Source organism: Lepidochelys olivacea, assembly GCF_965140295.1.
Source record: "Lepidochelys olivacea isolate rLepOli2 genome assembly, chromosome: 2".
Lineage (NCBI taxonomy): Eukaryota > Metazoa > Chordata > Testudines > Cheloniidae > Lepidochelys > Lepidochelys olivacea.
Window position 1 is genome coordinate 108049306 of NC_140412.1, and position 18875 is coordinate 108068180.

At 41.3% G+C, this 18875-nt stretch overlaps 1 long non-coding RNA gene across 1 annotated transcript in view; it reads right to left on the reverse strand.

Moving 5' to 3' along the window:
* Window positions 1-12828, reverse strand: part of LOC311516476 — a 166365-nt gene extending 153537 nt beyond the window's left edge. The window contains exons 1-2 of the long non-coding RNA XR_014710422.1: window positions 12798-12828; window positions 11071-11154 (exon numbers count right to left, since the gene is read on the reverse strand). This is a non-coding gene — a long non-coding RNA (uncharacterized lncRNA). The remainder of the gene's footprint in view (window positions 1-11070; window positions 11155-12797) is intronic.
* Window positions 12829-18875: the final 6047 nt, after the last annotated feature.

Sequence of the window (18875 nt, forward strand, 5' to 3'; positions counted from 1 at the left end):
CTCACCTCTCGTGGATGGCCCCCTTTCTCTCAGTTAGGTATGACCTTACTTTTTTGGGGGGTCTTACATTAGGGTGGCGCCTGCCTGTCGCAAGCACCTCCGGCCATTGCCTCTCTCAGCTGATCTTCAGCAGTTCAGCCTCCGGCCAAGCTGCACACACTTTCTGGGGTATACAGTCCCAAGTTCTTATCTTGGCCCTGGTATGGGGCTGTAGCTCTAAGGCTTCTTCCCTGAGGCGCTGCCTTCTTCAATCACCCAGCCAGGGCCCATCTCAGTACCCTCACCTGGTCTGGCCAGGTCCTGGGCTCAGACCCCTGGGCTCAGCCTGCCCGCACTGACCTTTTCATGGTCCTGCTGCTACTCTATCCAGCCAGCCAGACACCTGGTCTTTGGCAGCCTTCCCTAGGCTCAGTTCTGCATGGTGAGCTCTCTGCTGTGAGCTGCCCATGGCCTACTGCTTGTCTAGCCAGCCAGGCACCCAGTCTTCCCTCATCAAGCTCCACACAGCAACTGAAGGCTCTGCTCTGCTGCTTGCCTTTTATCTGGCCCTTCTGGCCACTTATTGGTCACTCGGGCAGCCCCTCTGATTGGCTGCTCTTTTGCAGCCACTTTAGGCTTCCTGGAGGACTTCTGGCTGCTCTATTCTGGGGCAGGGTAATGCAGGATCACGAGGGCTCCAGACCGAGTCCACCCTGCCACAGGTGTCTTAAAGAGGGATTTGAATAAAAAGAGAGAGTCTGCTTGATATAGAAACGGAGATTGTTCCAAGCATAAAGGGTACATTAAAAATAGCATAATCATGGCAGGGGAGTGTGTAAAAAGGGACTTTAGCTGGAAGACACATATGCAATGGAAGGCAGAGCAGAAAAAAATCGAGAAAGAGGCAGTCATGAGTGGCCTTAAGACAAAAAGGTGAATCCCTTCACTGGTTACCTTTCAAGAAGAGTGACAGAGCACTGGGAGAGGAGATAATATTAGCAGATGCAAGACTGCTTGGGGAAGGTTGGACAGCCATGAAGGGGGAAGCTGTAGTTGCCAAATAGGGGATTAAAAGAAGGGAACAGGAAGAAACAAGTATGAAATAGGATTACCTGTTCTGTTCATTCCCTGTGAAGCACCTGGCATTGGCCACTGTCGGAATACAGGATACTGGGCTAGATGGACCTTTGGTCTGTCCCAGTATGGCCGTTCTTATGTTCTTAAAAGGAGGTTCTTGCAGCAGATAAACCATAGACTATGAGAGGAGGAGGAGGAGCTGGAAGCAACAGATAGGTTAGAACAAGAACTCAGTACTACCACCACTGCAGTAAAGGTAAAGGGAAATGCTATCAAATGAAATGGAGAGAGACAGGTTCCTCTGAGGAGGGGACATGGATAGAATGGTGGATTAAGCAATCATGGGCTAAGGTAAATTTCTCAGAGATGGAGCAGGAGTTTCTGAGGAAATAAGGAATGGAAGTCAGCAAGGGAGCTGATGAAGGCATAATAGGACTGAACTCATCAGGTGGAAGGAGAGAGCAGATATAAGGGAAATGGCATGCGTAGGATGACTGATTCTGCAGAAGAACAAGAGGCAGAAGTGGAAATGAGAAGGGAATTTGTTCGAATGAAAACAGAAGTGAAAGGCTGGTGCTGCCATTAGATAAGGGAGGAAGCTAGTAAGTTGAATTGGTGAGAGTTGAAAAGGGAAGGAGGGACTCTTGTCGCATAGAATCTAAGGGAATGTTTACATTGCAGTTCGGAGCATGCTTCCGAGTGTGGGTAGAGAGACATGCACTAACTCTGCCTGAGCCAGCATACTAAAAATACTAGCTTATGCAGGGATAGCACAGGGGTAGCTTGCGCTAGCTGCCTGATTATAAATCCACCCAGAGGCCCTGGGTATTTACTCAGGCAGCTAGTGCAAGCTACTGGGCACGCTACTCCCAAACTACACTGCTAATTTTAGCATGCCAGCTCAAGCAGAATTAGCACATATCTGTCTAGGCACTCTGGGAAGCATGCTCCCAGCTGCAGTGTAGACAAACCCTAAGAGGGTAATGACATAGGGCACTGAAGAAGAAGGTGGAAACCAATCTATTTATATTAGGTACTTATACCCATTGCCATAGTAGGAGTACCTCTTGAACATATTTATCCTCACAATACACCCCTGTGAGATAGGTAAGTGCTATTAACCCCATTTTACAGATGGGGAACTGAGACATGGAAAGGCTTAATAACTTGCCCAAGGTCACACAGTAAGTCTGTGTTAGAGCAGGGACTTGAACCCAGGTTCCCCAAGACCAAGCCTAGTGTCTTAACCACTGGACCAAGATGCTGCAGATAGTATAAATGTGGGAAACATGGCAATAGCGAACACTAGTGAACTTGAGTAGAGCCAGAGCCCTATTATTTCATGTCTAATGTAACTCCACTGACTTCAGTGACATTACACAGGTCTAAATTTGATCCCAAATGTCAAACATCACCTCTCCCCATTTCTGTTTTAAATTCTGTAACATTAGAGATGTAAAACCTTACTTAGAAAAGCTGAGACAGCTGTGGGCTTTTGAAAGAATTCACTTACATGGACAAGGCCAAATTTTTGCCAGCAGACACATTTTTTGTGGAATAAAAGTTTCACCCTAAAGCAAATTTGCCACATATTATATCTTTGTTTGAGCATAACTTTTTACTTTTCCCGCCCAAAGTAAAGAAGCTTTTTGATGGCCAGAATCATCTTTTAATTTCATAGAAAGGGTCAAAATATTTAACTGCAGCAAAACTGCAGTACTTTCTAGGGATTTCTATTTGCTTTTAGTGTGTGGTACTGCTACTCACTGCAAGAGAAAGGAGAACTCAGACTTGAGGAGATACAAAGCGAAGGACACAAACTCTTGCACAACTGGACCTTTGGTGAGTTTGTGTTGTTATTGCATATACTGCTGCATAGAGGGAGGGGGTGCTTGTGTTGCTATTTCTGTCTAATCAATGCAACTAGTTGTAATTTATTAAATGAAACATCCCTGACCTGTGCATGGAGAGAATACAGAATACAGGCTTTTATACTGTACGCATAGGAATATGTTCAGGGTAGGTGCTTTTATATCTATTATCAAGAAAATAAAATAATTAAAATACATGATGTTAAGCTCAATCGCAGCCAGAAAAAAACCCACACAAGCTCAGGATTCTCCTGAAAAAATATTTCATTTTAGCATGGGTTTGTTAGTTTGTTCCCTTTTTCCCCCACCCTCTCTTCAGTCAGCTGTCTATCAGAGAGGCAGGTGGACTATCAACTTTGCTGGGAAGAATGAGACTCATTCCTAATATAAAATAATGACTCAAAATTATTTAAATCCTTTGAAAACCTTAATGCTGGTTGGTTTTGGTAGATGTTTGGTTTTGGGATGCATTTTTTTTATTTTTCTTTAAATGGATTCAAATTATTTGTGAGTTTTTTTAATTCAATATTTTCTCTCTGTGTCAGGGAAATGACATCTTTGAAATAGCTGTTGAGTGTAGCTGAGAAGTCATAGTGAGAGCACATGATCCAAGAAGTGTCTCCTGAGCCACTGGAAAACCTATACAGCTGCAGCTAGTGAGAGATGTTAAGAGTAACAAGAAAGGTTTCTTCAGGTATGTTGGCAACAAGAAGAAAGCCAAGGAAAGTGTGGACCCCTTAATGAATGAGGGAGGCAACCTAGTGACAGAGGATGTGGAAAAAGCTAATGTACTCAATGCTTTTTTTGCCTCGGTCTTCACTAACAAGGTCAGCTCCCAGACTGCTGTGCTGGGCATCACAACATGGGGAATAGATGGCCAGCCCTCTGTGGAGAAAGAGGTGGTTAGGGATTATTTAGAAAAGCTGGACGTGCACAAGTCCATGGGGCCGGACGAGTTGCAGCCGAGAGTGCTAAAGGAACTGGCGGCTGTGATTGCAGAGCCATTGGCCATTATCTTTGAAAACTCGTGGTGAACGGGGGAAGTCCCGGATGACTGGAAAAAGGCTAATGTAGTGCCAATCTTTAAAAAAGGGAAGAAGGAGGATCCTGGGAACTACAGGCCAGTCAGCCTCACTTCAGTCCCCGGAAAAATCATGGAGCAGGTCCTCAAAGAATCAATCTTGAAGCACTTACATGAGAGGAAAGTGATCAGGAACAGTCAGCATGGATTCACCAAGGGAAGGTCATGCCTGACTAATCTAATCGCCTTCTATGATGAGATTACTGGTTCTGTGGATGAAGGGAAAGCAGTGGATGTATTGTTTCTTGACTTTAGCAAAGCTTTTGACACTGTCTCCCACAGTATTCTTGTCAGCAAGTTAAAGAAGTACAGGCTGGATGAATGCACTATAAGGTAGGTAGAAAGTTGGCTAGATTGTCGGGCTCAACGGGTAGTGATCAATGGCTCCATGTCTAGTTGGCAGCCGGTGTCAAGTGGAGTGCCCCAGGGGTCGGTCCTGGGGCCGGTTTTGTTCAATATCTTCATAAATGATCTGGAGGATGGTGTGGATTGCACTCTCAGCAAATTTGCGGATGATACTAAACTGGGAGGAGTGGTAGATATGCTGGAGGGCAGGGATAGGATACAGAGGGACCTGGACAAATTGGAGGATTGGGCCAAAAGAAATCTGATGAGGTTCAATAAGGATAAGTGCAGGGTCCTGCACTTAGGATGGAAGAACCCAATGCACAGCTACAGACTAGGGACCGAATGGCTAGGCAGCAGTTCTGCGGAAAAGGACCTAGGGGTGACAGTGGACGAGAAGCTGGATATGAGTCAGCAGTGTGCCCTTGTTGCCAAGAAGGCCAATGGCATTTTGGGATGTATAAGTAGGGGCATAGCGAGCAGATCGAGGGACGTGATCGTCCCCCTCTATTCGACATTGGTGAGGCCTCATTTGGAGTACTCTGTCCAGTTTTGGGCCCCATACTACAAGAAAGATGTGGATAAATTGGAAAGAGTCCAGCGAAGGGCAACAAAAATGATTAGGGGTCTGGAACACATGACTTATGAGGAGAGGCTGAAGGAACTGGGATTGTTTAGTCTGCAGAAGAGAAGAATGAGGGGGGATTTGATAGCTGCTTTCAACTACCTGAGAGGTGGTTCCAGAGAGGATGATTCTAGACTATTCTCAGTGGTAGAAGAGGACAGGACAAGGAGTAATGGTCTCAAGTTGCAGTGGGGGAGGTTTAGGTTGGATATTAGGAAAAACTCTTTCACTAGGAGGGTGGTGAAACACTGGAATGAGTTACCTAGGGAGGTGGTGGAATCTCCTTCCTTAGAAGTTTTTAAGGTCAGGCTTGACAAAGCCCTGGCTGGGATGATTTAATTGGGGATTGGTCCTGCTTTTGAGCAGGGGGTTGGACTAGATGACCTCCTGAGGTCCCTTCCAACCCTGATATTCTATGATTCTATGATGTCTATGTTTATTTTGTGACAGTTTGAGGTGGCCAGCCAAACTACCTTATCTCTGGAAGCCATTTTAGTCATGTGCCTTGTATTACATTAAATTAACTGTGAGTAATTAGTCCAGTTTATCCACATTGAGTGCCCAGGTTTTCAAATTTCATTCTCCGAGGCTGTCATCAGGACTCTTTCTTGGGGCAGTGTGTATTGCGCAGGACTCTCTGCTCAGTGTCCCCCTCTGGATCTCTCATTTTAAACCTGTGTTTGTTTTGTTTTTCATTCTCTGTCCCCTGTAATCAGTAAATACGGAGTTCTGTGCCCCTTCCTTGTCTGAGGGGCAGTCTTTTCATTGCTTTGGTGGGCTCCTCTCACCACCCCAGGACTGAAATTGGCTTGCACCTTTCACAAGCATTAAAAGTCTGATCCTGTAACAGGATCTGTGCAGGTGGCCAATGCAAAGCACCACTAAAGTCAAAGGGGGCTCTACATAATGGCAGTAGTCTGACCAGACAAAGCTTATTCCAACATCCAGATCTAAACTTGTACATAAACACTTAAGGAAACTTTAGAACTACGGTAAGTTACCCCAGGTTCTGATATTGTAAGAGGGAGATTTTCAATGGGAGTTAGATGCCTACCTGCCATCTGTGCCTGGGATCATGTTTCCTTTAGTGACTATAACAAATAACTACAACTGATTTAGAACTTCTCAATCATAATGTAATTCCCATATTAATATCTTACACTGGCAGTTTTGGAGCAAAGCATTACCTACCTAAAATGCCCTGACTTATAACCAAAAGTGTATTGGGAATTGTTAGTGGCCGAGCTCAAAAATAAAGGATCCCTAATGATTCTGCATGGAGGACTGGAAAGGAGCAATCAAAGAGGTTATGAATTATTATATACAGATGTTGGAGGCTAAGAGAAAGTAGGAGGCACATTCTAACTGGATCTGGAAGAATAAAAGGGGTAACAGGACTCCTTTATTTGGCACTAAAGGTGTACTTTGCACTGTACCAGAAACAAAAATAAAGACAGCCCCTCCCTCCAATGGCTTGCCATCTAAAAGTTAAACACACGGAAAATGGGACGGACTGAGAAGGAGGTAGCAGCATTTTGGATTCATTGTTTTTTAACCATTTTTGGGGTTTTTTTTTTTTTTTTTTTTTTTACAATGAAATCATTCTTGTGGGCCTTTCAAACCCTAACTGAAAAGGAGAAGGTGGTTTGATATATGGTAAAAGGAAGGTTGTTGACATGGGGAACACATCAGTGGGATACCTTGGAGGAAAGTACTATTGATGCTAAGGCCCTGACCCAGGTACATAGCTCTGAGCATGTGAGAAATCTTATTGACTCAGTGAGAGTTTTGCCTGATTAAAGACAACAGAGTTTGTCCCTTAAAAACACGTATTTATGTGTGTATGTCCATGAAGGAGAAGTAAACATTAAAATAGCTAAAACCCTCTCAAGCCTCCCAAGTACATTATTTTGATGACAAAAAACACCTTTCCTTCTGTGAAATCCAACAAGGTTCATAAGTAGGTTTGAAATTCCCCTAGAGCAAATATATTATCCCTAGAAGAGTGGCTAATTTCCCCCAGTTTTTTTTTGCCACTGAGGCTAAGCTGAGCTGTCTTTCCCTCTGTAATCTGGGGCAGCTGGCAGAGCCAACAGATCTGCCCCAGAGCACACAGAGGATTTTGCTGTTAATTCTGTCAAGGCTTCTCTTTCCCAATACCAAGTAAGCCCACCCAATCATAATCAAGTATGAGCTTGTCCAAAGCACTTAAAAGCCTGATTAAAAGCCCAGTGGCATCACTGAGTGCCTTTCCATTAACTTCAATGGGCTTTGAATTAGGTCCTAGGTCAGCCAAAAATTGAACATTCTGATTCACTCTAAGAGTAGTAATTTGTCAAAATATGCTAAGATCAGGGCCATTTAAGCCTAACTTTCTAAACAATACTTAGTTTATACTATAAAAAAATCATAATGGTATGAATTTGGACATTTCCTCTCTGTTTGCATACAGTATGCACTATTCTGATCTGAGAGACACATGTGCACCTCCAACTGAAGTCACATGAAAAATATTCAGTAAGTACTAACATTAACACATAGCTATAGAATACGGATTGGCAGTGCCATGCCAGCATATTCCTACCATCATGTCTGAGTCCTGATTTAGGGCCTAATCCAATGCCCACTGAAGTCAATGGGAGTCCTCTTGAGGTAAGAGGGTAATTTAGCCCCTGGTCCAGCAAAGCACTTAAGCACACGAATAACTAAGAACTTAAGTAGTCCACTGAAGCCACACACATGCTTAAGTGCTGTGCTGAATCAGGGCCTTAGTCTCCATGGTGACTCTTCAGCCTTGGCCTCTCTTTTGACACAGCTAACAAGCTTGCCAATTAATGATAACTGCAGTAGAGATTTTGAACATGGACAGTTTTTCACTAGAAATTGGTCTGAGATCAAATTAATGTCACCTAACTGCAATCACTAGGTGGGGAATAACTTTTAGGTCCCATTGACTTGGGGTGAATTCAAAATGAGATTCTAGAGGTAAAAGTTGATCCATTACCAGTCTCCTAAACTATCCAGTGTCCCTATGTCTTCTAACTTTTTATAATAACGTGGGGTTTTTTTTAACTGGTTTCTGTATCACTGTCTCTGGAAAATAGTCTCATTTAGAATTAAGTGTTGACACAATCCATAAATTATCTGCGTCTGTCATATTTACCTTGTACTGATATGCACTACCTATTCAGAGCTTGAAAACCATTTGTAATATTTAAACTGTCTCTCTCAAACTATGTGTCAATACAGCTTAATAGTTTCAACTATTAGGAATCATTTTGTTGCTGTATAAAAGAGTTACCTACACTTTTACTTATATGCCATGTAACTGTCTCAGATATAACTCACAGGATACAGGACATTGATGTAAGGCTAAGTCACATTACAAGTCACATGGACACAAATGCTCTTTGATCATCAGCAACTGTGGTTTTTCTTGTGGTGAATTCTCAGAGGTTTGGGGAGAGCAAGATGATCTAAAGTACTTTGCGTCTTTCCAAAGATAGGAAAATGGATTTTTAACTGCAGCACCACACATAGGTGGTTTGTTGTAGCTGTCGAGGTCAGGTGGGAACAAGTAGAACATTCACAAAAGCAAACTGTTCAGTAACATTTCAGAATACAGTATCACTGTACATGACAGTGTGTGTTTGCGTGTGTATTAAACCCTTGCATACATAGATGACACTAAGAGCTGTCTACATGCACTCATTTGGAAGGATATTTCTTCATTCTGATTTTTTTAAAAGCATCTTCCCATGTATGATAAAGAATTTTGCTGTGTTTCAATGAAACATTTTAAAAATTCCCTTTTTTTAAAAAAAAAACCCTCGTTCAAATTGTCACAGCTCGACAACCCTGTGAAATATTATTCTGCTACGGCTCACAAAGTGGACAAGAGTCACTCAGTCAGTCAATAATAAATTCAAAGGTGGAGACAAGGATGCAATTCTACAGGGCATATAAAATTTGCACCTGTTATGAAGAAACCAGTTATAGTCCACCATTCCAGAATTTTATCTAAATCGCCACTAAAATTCACACTTTTTCCAAAGCTAAATCAACATCCTACCAATTTTTATTAAAAGATGCCCAACTTGAGTGGGGCAATTTACTGTTCAGATATCCCTGAATTGCTGATACACACATTAAGAGAAATCATACATGTCTACAAAGAGAACAGACTTCTGAGATTATAAAATCAAAAAACGCAGATAAAGGAAATACCACACTTGTCATGGATAATATAACCAAATATCATGCTGAAGTGGAGGAACAATTATCCTGTGGTGCATATGTCAAAATAACTAAAAATTTCTACAGCCTCTGTGTCCAAGAGGTTTATTTAAAACAGTTTATGATCAAGGATGGGAAAACCAGTTTAGCTGAAAGCTGGACCTGATCTGAATCTTCAATAAAAACATAAATAAAACCATACTATAATTCAAGATAGTGTCCTTAGCTTTTCTTTATTTTTTTTTAATTGCATACTTTTTAACAGTTTTTGCACATCTCTTAGAGGCCAGGCTTTGAAGTTACTTTGCAGCTGAAAATTTTGAGGGCTAATAACTGCCCGCTCAAATAATTGTGCCCACAGTTTAGGCCAAGTTAAAGGCACACTTAGGTACCTAACTGTCTAAATGACCTAAATTGAAAGTGAAAGTAATTAATAGCCCAAGACCCGGAGGCAGGTTGAAATGCAAGCTTTTCTCTTCTCACAGCCAGCGTCTTCATTCAGTCCCACACACAGACTAGAGTATACTTACAGCATAGCTGAACAGGTAAGATTAATGGTGAAAAGACTTCAGGATCCCATGGATTGGATTCATTTAAAGTGAATCCCCTGTAGACAGAGCTAATAGCAACACTGTAATCTTCATCAGAGTAGCTTGGTATTTCATGAAGATACCTAGGTTTCTCCTGATGGTTGCCTATGGATGGTTAGCTCAGCACTAAGTGGACACTCACGCCTTCAAACTAGGGGGACCATGCTAGGAAGATTAATCCAGCAGCTCCTTTCCCTCACACATCTTCTTCCAAAGAACTAAGGGTGCAGCAGCACCACTGCAGCATGTAGTGGGAGAGTTTCTTCTGGTGGCATAGTTAATCCACCTCCCCCAGAGGAGTTAGGTCAGTGTAACTGCATCGCTCAGGGGTGTGGATTTTTCAAACCGCTGAATGACATAGTTACAAATCTAGTGTAGACCTGGCCTATGAATGATATTTTTAAAGGGAAAAGTTACCCTTTTCTTCTCCATTACAAGGGGAAAAAACAGTAGGCAATGATCCCCCTGCAGAAAGAGCTCTGCATGGAGCCCCACTGAAGTCAAGGGGGCCCCATGTGAGTGTGGGGATCCACCTGCACAGAGCTCATGACCTAAAAGAGAAACTGGCCATTTATTTCCAGGTTGCTTTTTTTTTTTTTGGCTAGTTTGGTATCACGAAAAACAAACAAACAGGGATTTATTTTTATTTTCACTTCCAAACACAATTTACTTTTGCCAAAACCAACTCAAAGTATGTGTGGTGAGTAATCTTAGCTTCACTCCTGGGGGAAATGAAAATTGAACAGGCACTGCTAGCAATGGGTCAGATTTAAGCCATAGTCTAACTTCAAGTATCAGAGGGGTAGCCGTGTTAGTCTGGATCTGTAAAAGCAGCAAAGAGTCCTGTGGCACCTTATAGACTAACAGACGTATTGGAGCATAAGCTTTCGTGGGTGAATACCCACTTCGTCAGATGCAACAAAGTAATACATTTGGTATTCACCCACGAAAGCTTAAGCTCCAAAACGTCTGTTAGTCTATAAGGTGCCACAGGACTCTTTGCCAGTCTAACTTCACTGACTTCAGAGGCAATTTAATAGGGAAGCATATTGGCCTAAGCATGGGAGGAGGGAGAAGGTACAGAAGAGAGCTAAGGCAATTTGCTCAGGGTTCACAACAGCAGCAGCAGTTGTTTCAGGATTTGACAAATAAAAGCACCAAACATAACCGTGCAGGTATTTGTCTTGAGCAAGCGAACTGAACCTTAACAATTAATGCACTGTGTGCGTACATTACATACATTTACCAGAGGAACCCATCACTCACCTGTAATCCGTTTTTACTCTTTGGGATGACAGGGCTTTCAGGCCAGCACTCCACACACAAAAATATTGGTGATGGACAATGATTCTTCAGTAAAGGAAAGAAAACAGAATTGCTTCTTATGGCGAATACAGCACATTAATTACAGTAACGATTTACACTGCATAAAATCAAGGGAGAGACCTGTTGGAATGCCTTTTCTCTCTTCAAGTCAAGAAACGCTTTAAGAGTCTCCATTAGCTATCCAGAGAGGAAAGGAATCACACTGATGTCATAGGCTTAAAAAAACTAATTGAATTTTCACTTGCCATAAAAAACAGAAGACAACAATTAAGGGCTGTACCCTCCACTGGTGTAAATCAGCAAAGCACCACTGAAGATCATAGAGCTATGTCAATTTGCATCAGCTGAGAAGCTGGTCCAGAGTGTGCAGAGACAGTAATTCAAGCAAACAATTCTGATTTCCAGGCAGCTTTCTATGCATTGTCATTTTGAAACCAGGCTACAGGACATTTCTTTGAATTAGCCTTGAAATCCTTCAATATTAAAGTATAGTATGTACCAGCCTAATTGGAAACAGTTTTGCCTCAACACTTCCTGCATTTATTCAAGGCCTTAGAGAAAGAGAGAGAGAGAGAGAGAGAGGTCCTGCTTTGAAGCCATGTGACATCTCAAGACAAATTTAAGCATCATTTTCTAAAGTGTATAATTGAAAACATACTTTAATACACACTGTGATTTCACTCTACCTGGAGATAAGTACACACCAAAATCTTGGATCTGAATACCCCCAAAGCTCGGAGCAGTTTTGATCCAGACCCAAACTTTACAAATTTTCCTCTCCCTGTATAATGAGCTGAATCAAGATCCCATATCCAAAATTCCTGAACTGACCTGAACCCATCTCTAATTCAAAGATATCAATGTCAGTATCAATTATCAATCCCCATACCATTTATCATTTACCAACCACCACCAAACAAGATCAGGACCCTGTACGCACACACAGTCCCTACCCCAAACAGCTTACAATTTAACTAGACAAAACAGGCAGAGGGCGTGGGATAAAGGAATTATTATTGCCATTTTCAGACGGTGAACCAAGGAAAAGAGATTAACTGTCAGATTCTCAAGTGCTCAGCATTCACAATTGGTAAAGTGAAGATTTTGTCACAGGTATTTTTTACTAAAAGTCAGGGACAGGACATGGGCAATAAACAATAAATCATGGAAGCCTGAGCTCTGCCTCTGGTGGGACTGACAGCTGAAGCCTGAGCAGGGCTGAAGCTGAAGTCGTTGTGAAGATCTGTTAAAGTCCCGGAATCCATACCGCCATGACCAAATCATTTCTTTAACAATTGGGGTCAGATTTTCAAAAAGTGCCCTGCAGCTCCCATTGAGACCTTAATGGTGTCTAAATGAGAACTTGGTCTCAACTGTTGGTGTTTTGAACATTTGCCTGTAAGTGATTTGCCCAAGATCACAAAGGAAATCTCTTGCAGAGCCAGAAATTGAATCCGCGTCTCCTGAGTTCTAGGCCAGTGCTTTAACCACAGGTCCGTACTTTCCTCTCCATATCAGCACAGTGTATTTCTTTGTAAAATTCCATCTAGTTAAATAGCACATAATGGGCTTTTTTCTTTATTCATAAATAATGGTAATATGACATTACGAGATTGTCACTTGTTATTCACAGGCAACACTTGTTCTCTTTCCCCACAACTACATACCAGATTGTCATCTGTGAATGTCACTGGAGCCACTGTATTTTAGAATCCTTTTACAGCAGTTTTCCGAGTGCAATTGTCCTTTATTTATCTTTTGAGGGTAGAAAAGGTTGATAATCTGAAGTTCCCATGTAGAATGAATTAAGTATCCCCTCTTTATACAGCCATCTAAAAAGCAGATAGATTAATGCACTGAGAGGCTTTTCGGGCCATCTGAGAGAGGGAGAGAGAGAGATATTTTCCGTCAAGATAATCATGATAATAGCAGGTGTTTGCATCATCTCCATAACAGCTGCTGCTACTCAGTGAAGGTTTGTCTGCCAGAGTAATATTTGAGTAGTGGCCACTGAACATCATCATGTGTCTGTGAACACTAATATACATGAAGAAAAATGGCATAAAATACCATACTGTGCCTTTTGATACTACATTTCTGATTTTACTTGGAGAAATACATAGAATTACCAATCATTTCAGCTTCTGAGGGTCATGGAGGAATGGCGTATATTGCTTCCATCTCATCCTATACATCAAGGGAATTATAGACTTGTGCTGTATCTGTATACACAAACACAAGACCTTGAATCTTGAGTGCTTGATGTCCAGAACTCCACTCACATTTGGGTTACTATTTTTATACTTTTCTCATCCTTGTAATTCCATTCTTTTCAAACACCATCCCTTCTAAATGACCTTTTGGATCAATTGCCCTTTGTTGTTCCATTTCTCCCTTGGCAAAATAATAATAATATTTAACAAACCTTCCAGAGCTAATCTTACCCTAATGGTCAAATCCAAACTCCAGACTCTTTGCTTCTTGGCAGAGTTCTTCGTTACTGCTACATCATCAACTTTACCTAAAGATCTGTTTTCCTCAGAAAGATCTTAATAGTTCTTAAATGACTTTCCTTTTTCTCAGTTTTATATCTATTTCACCTGTTATGCAGCTCAGAGAACTAGCACTAGAATTCACTTTCTTTTCCTATTTTATCACCTCAGAAATCAGGATTTTGTCCCAGCTCTTCCACAAACTTCCTACCTAAGTTTTGGCAAGTCAATTAAACTCTGGTCCTCTGGAAAATGGACCTGTGTGCATTCCCACAAGTGAAGGAGGCATTTTGGTGGGAAACCGGGGAGAAGTCTCTGGGCTTGTCTACATAGGGACCGCCAGGAAAGCTAATACAAGTTAACTAAAAGTATGAAATAGAAGTAGATCAGTTAAACTGCATTAAACCCCTCACACACTCATTCAGAAATAAAGTGGCCTTAATTCAGTGTAACTTAATTCACATTGCAAGTGTACTGACAAGCCCTCTATCACATCTTGCAACTGCTTGTCATTTTGGAAAAGCAGCTTTGACTCTTTTGGACATCAATAATGAAAATATTTTTGTCACCCTCTTTTCTCTCCTGTATCAGCTTCATTGACAAGAAATCCTGGCTTTTTTTAAAATAATCACTTTTTCTTAAACATTTTACTATTCCTGCCCTTAAACTGCCTCTTGCATACGCCTATGTTGAAATCTACCTTTGGTTCTAATGTTGTCATGTAATGTCATTTAACTGAGTAGATCAAAGAACAAAAACATAAGACATTTTGCAACAACTTCCAAAAAAGCCATTCTAAAAGTATTTTAATTTTTAAAAGTACTTAATGTAATCAAAATGTCAAAAGCATGATCCCTTTCCCAATGAAACTTAACCCTAAACATTTGAAAGCCTGAGGATCATTATATTGTTTCAGGTTTCAGAGTAGCAGCCGTGTTAGTCTGTATCCACAGAAACAAAAGGAGTACTTGTGGCACCTGAGAGACTAACCAATTTATTTGAGCATAAGCTTTTGTGAGCTACAGCTCACTTCATCGGATGCATTCAGTTACCTAGGGGCAAGGGTATAAAAATTAGCATTACAATGAAACTGTAGTTACAAAATTAGATACCCCCTCCCTATAGTAAATCGCGCATGCTTGCTGAACTCAGAGTGAAAATCTGCTCCTTCAGCCCTAAAAGCACAGGCCTCTTGCACTTGAGCTAGAAGAAGGTCTCTGTTGGCTTTCAGCACCAGAAAAACATACCTAGTCTCTCTTAACTGCAGCCAGCCCACAGAGGTCAACATGTTCCTGCATACATATAAACACCAATTCATCATTGCCCTGTAGCCATTTTACACCCGCTATGTCAGCACAATGGGGCTGCAGGAAAGGTGTAAGATTTCTTGGTCCGGAGGGCCAGCTCTGGGCCCCACCACGAAAAGTTCAGCTGCTGGTGGTGTTCCAGGGCAGTACATAGGAAGGAGGGGGAAATCTGAGGACAAGAGTGGGTAGAGGGAGCTATGTGCGGCTGCAAATCCTCAAAGGGGCCATTGACACATGGATATAAGTTAGAGCAGCCCTTAGGGCTGGAAATTTTAGTAACTACTCAGATTCCTACATTTGTAAAAAGAAAAGGAGTACTTGTGGCACTTGTGGCAGGAATATGTTCATATACACATATTCTCTGTGTATATATAAAGTCTGCTGCAGTTTCCACGATATGCATCTGATGAAGTGAGCTGTAGCTCACGAAAGCTTACGCTCTAATAAACTGGTTAGTCTCTAAGGTGCCACAAGTACTCCTTTTCTTTTTGCGAATACAGACTAACACGGCTGTTACTCTGAAACCTACATTTGTAAATACACTCCTATCAATCACTCTACAATTACTTCCTTTTTCAATTACAGGTGGCTTTTGAGTGTTCTAGAATTGTGCAGGGAAACTGCAAAAATGTAGCTTTTGTTTGTTGGTTGGTTGGTTGTTTTTTTTACCTGCATCTGTGAATAAAGCACCATCTAAAAACAGAGATAGTGATTAAAATGGCTTAAATCTACTGTAAAATGTGATTTAATTAGCATAATTTAAAAAAAAAATCTTGTCACCTTCCTCTTCCTAACAGCAATGCCTGAAATTGTGCACATCACCCACTATTTAAACATCATGTAAAGCACCCTACTGTATGCCAAGCACAGACAGCCAAATAGATCTTACTGGATGGAAATTACTTTCAGCTTTGTAATATTCAATGATATATTGTTGAGTGACTTCAGTCTGTTTACGGTATGAAAGGGAAAAAAAACATTCAGCGAACTAGAAAAAGTTCCAATGTTTGAGAAAAGATGAGAAGTCATTTCATGGTTTTATAGCTTTTGAACTTTCACATATTTTGGATTTTTCTAATACTTGTGTGGATTAAAGAGCTCCACATCTAAGTGGCTGGGGCACTTCACATTTTTCTGGATCAGGTTTAATGCTTTCAAAGTTGTCGCCTTCTTCACTTTGTATGAATGTACTCTAGATTCGCGGTCTTTTTCCTTTATAGTTGTGTGTTTTCTAGTGTGCTTTTTTTTTTTTTTTTTTTTACATCAACCCTCCCAAATGCCTGGGTTTCTGGATCACAAAAATGAGAAATTTCACACATCAGTACATTTTGGGTTGTTTTGGTGTGGGTTTTCCCATGCTTTTCTTCCCATTTTAATCCCTGAAACATAAAAAATAAAATGGCAGAAAAAAATTAAAATGGAAGAGGTCCATACTTTTTTCACCTTCATGTGCTATGTCAAACTGGGCTCTTGAAATAAAAAGAGAAGAACCATTTACATCAGTGTAACATTCATGATTTTAAAGCTGCAGCTATCTCTTTTTCATCTCTTTAGAGACTATTTCAAAGCAGAGGTTCTGGGAACCAGAGAAAGAAGAAAAAACTCTCTGATGTCCATATTAAAATGCTGCATGCTCCAACCCATTGGCAGGGGATTAAGGTATGAAGAGTGGTTCCTTTCATCCTTATGAATTTCAATGCTCAAAAAATGTATATATATTGTTATGCTGAAAAGTGCTAAAGGTTGCCATGGAAGGGATGGGGGTGTCTTTCCAGTAGAGACAGGGAAGTGTTAGTACCATTATACAAGGCACTGGTGAGACCTCACCTGGAATACTGTGTGCAGCTCTGGTCTCCCATGTTTAAGAAGGATGAATTCAAACTGGAACAGGTACAGAGAAGGGCTACTAGGATGATCCGAGGAATGGAAAACCTGTCTTATGAAGGGAGACTCAAAGAGCTTGGCTTGTTTAGCCTAACCAAAAGAAGGCTGAGTGGACACAGGATTGCTCTCTATGAATATATCAGAGGGATAAATACAAGGGAGGGAGAGGAATTATTTAAGTTAAGTGCCAATGAGGACACAAGAACAAATGGATATAAACTGGCCATCAACAAGGCTCAAAATCAGGTGAAGGTTTCTAATCATCAGAGGAGTGATTTCTGGAACAGCCTTCCAAGGGGAGCAGTGGGGGCAAAAAACCTAACTAGCTTCAAGACTGAGCTTGGTAAGTTTATGGAGGGGATGGTATGATGGGACTGTCTACAATGGCATGTGGCCCATCAGTGACTGCCGGTATCAAATATCCCCAGTGGCTGGGGACGAGACACTAGATGGGGAAGGCTCTGAGTTACTACTGAGAATTCTTTTCTAGGTATCTGCCTGGTGGGTCTTGCCCACATGCTCAGGGTATAACTGTTCACCATATTTGGGGTCAGGAAGGACTTTTCCCCTAGGTCAGATTGGCAGAGACCCCGGGGGAGGGGGAAGTGGGGGTTCGCCTTCCTCGGCAGCATGGGGCCTGGGTCACTTGCAGGTTTAAACTGGTGTAAATGGTGAATTCTCTGTAACTAGAAGTCTGTAAACCATGATTTGAGGATTTTAGTAACTCAGCCAGCCAGAGGTTAGGGGTCTATTACAGGAGTGGGGTAGTTAGGTTCTGTGGCCTGCCATGTGCAGGAGCTCAGACTAGATGATCACGATGGCCCCTGCTCACCTTAAAGTCTATGAGTCTTGGATCCAGAGGCAATCAGAGACTTCATTAAAGCAAATGGGTATGCCAACTACTCTATTTTAGGTTCAAAAGAATGAGCAATCAAGCCCTTTTTATATAGTAAAAACTTTTGCAGACAATAAGGATGACCACCCAAGGACCAAACCGCATGGCCAGGGCACAGCTAAAGCCTGGCTGATTAATAGGTGTTTACTGGTTGCAAACACAAGGGCTCTGATATTAGTTTCAGGCTGTAGGTATGCTGGAGGAAGAAAGGCAGCAGCGGAAGTTGTAAGCATGACCCTGAAAAGAATCAGAGAGAGCTTCTTGGGCACTGAGCTCACTGAAGGGACAGACTTGGGGATTTCTAAATAAGGAAACTGCCTGCTGTATGTTTCTACTGTGTTCAGGGAAACAGAACTTTGAATAAACAAAATCACAGCAAAAATATACCTGGACTTGTATCACCAACTTTTCATCCAAATGGAAACAACCTTACAAGTTCCTGAATTTTGGCCAACTGCTCAGGTCAAAGGGGCAACAATATAATGCAGTCCAATAAAGTAAGTTAAGCTTGTGGACATCCCCTTACAAACAAAAACAGAATTAAAATTTGAAAAAGTTATTTTGCTAAGAGAAATATTTCCCTTCTTTACAGTAATAAATATTTCAGTAGTCTTCCATTTGCAGCATGATCAATCTTTTTTTTATCTACCCTAAACAATCATTGAAAACAAAACAAATTCATCAGTCATAGACTGCAATGACTTTTTTCAGCAATAAATCAGTCCTCCTTGCAGAAGTGTCTAAAGATGTTTCTTCTCCCCATAAGCTTCTGGGATTTGCCAGCATCTTTAAAGAAAACACAAAACAGTGTGGAGATATGCCAGCATTATGTCATAAATGTTTTCAAGAAAATACCATATGATCAGCACTCTGATCTCCTCTTTCCAGCCTACAAAGATGAGTAACTTCAGTTCTATTGTAAAATTCAGGGTCTTCACTAAACGTACTCAATTTAAAAACATTGAAATAAAAGACAGAAAAATACATACTGAGTTCTCATTGCATCCATCATAAAAATACATGAGCGTTTTGGGCTCCAGCTGAATCATCAAGGGCAAAATAAAATCCATAAAACTCTGTTACTATGAGAGATTTTTCTTTTTCTTAAAAAAGACGGCTGGTGTTCTTGATTTTTTTTCTTCTATCTAATGTGATTTGCAGGCTTGC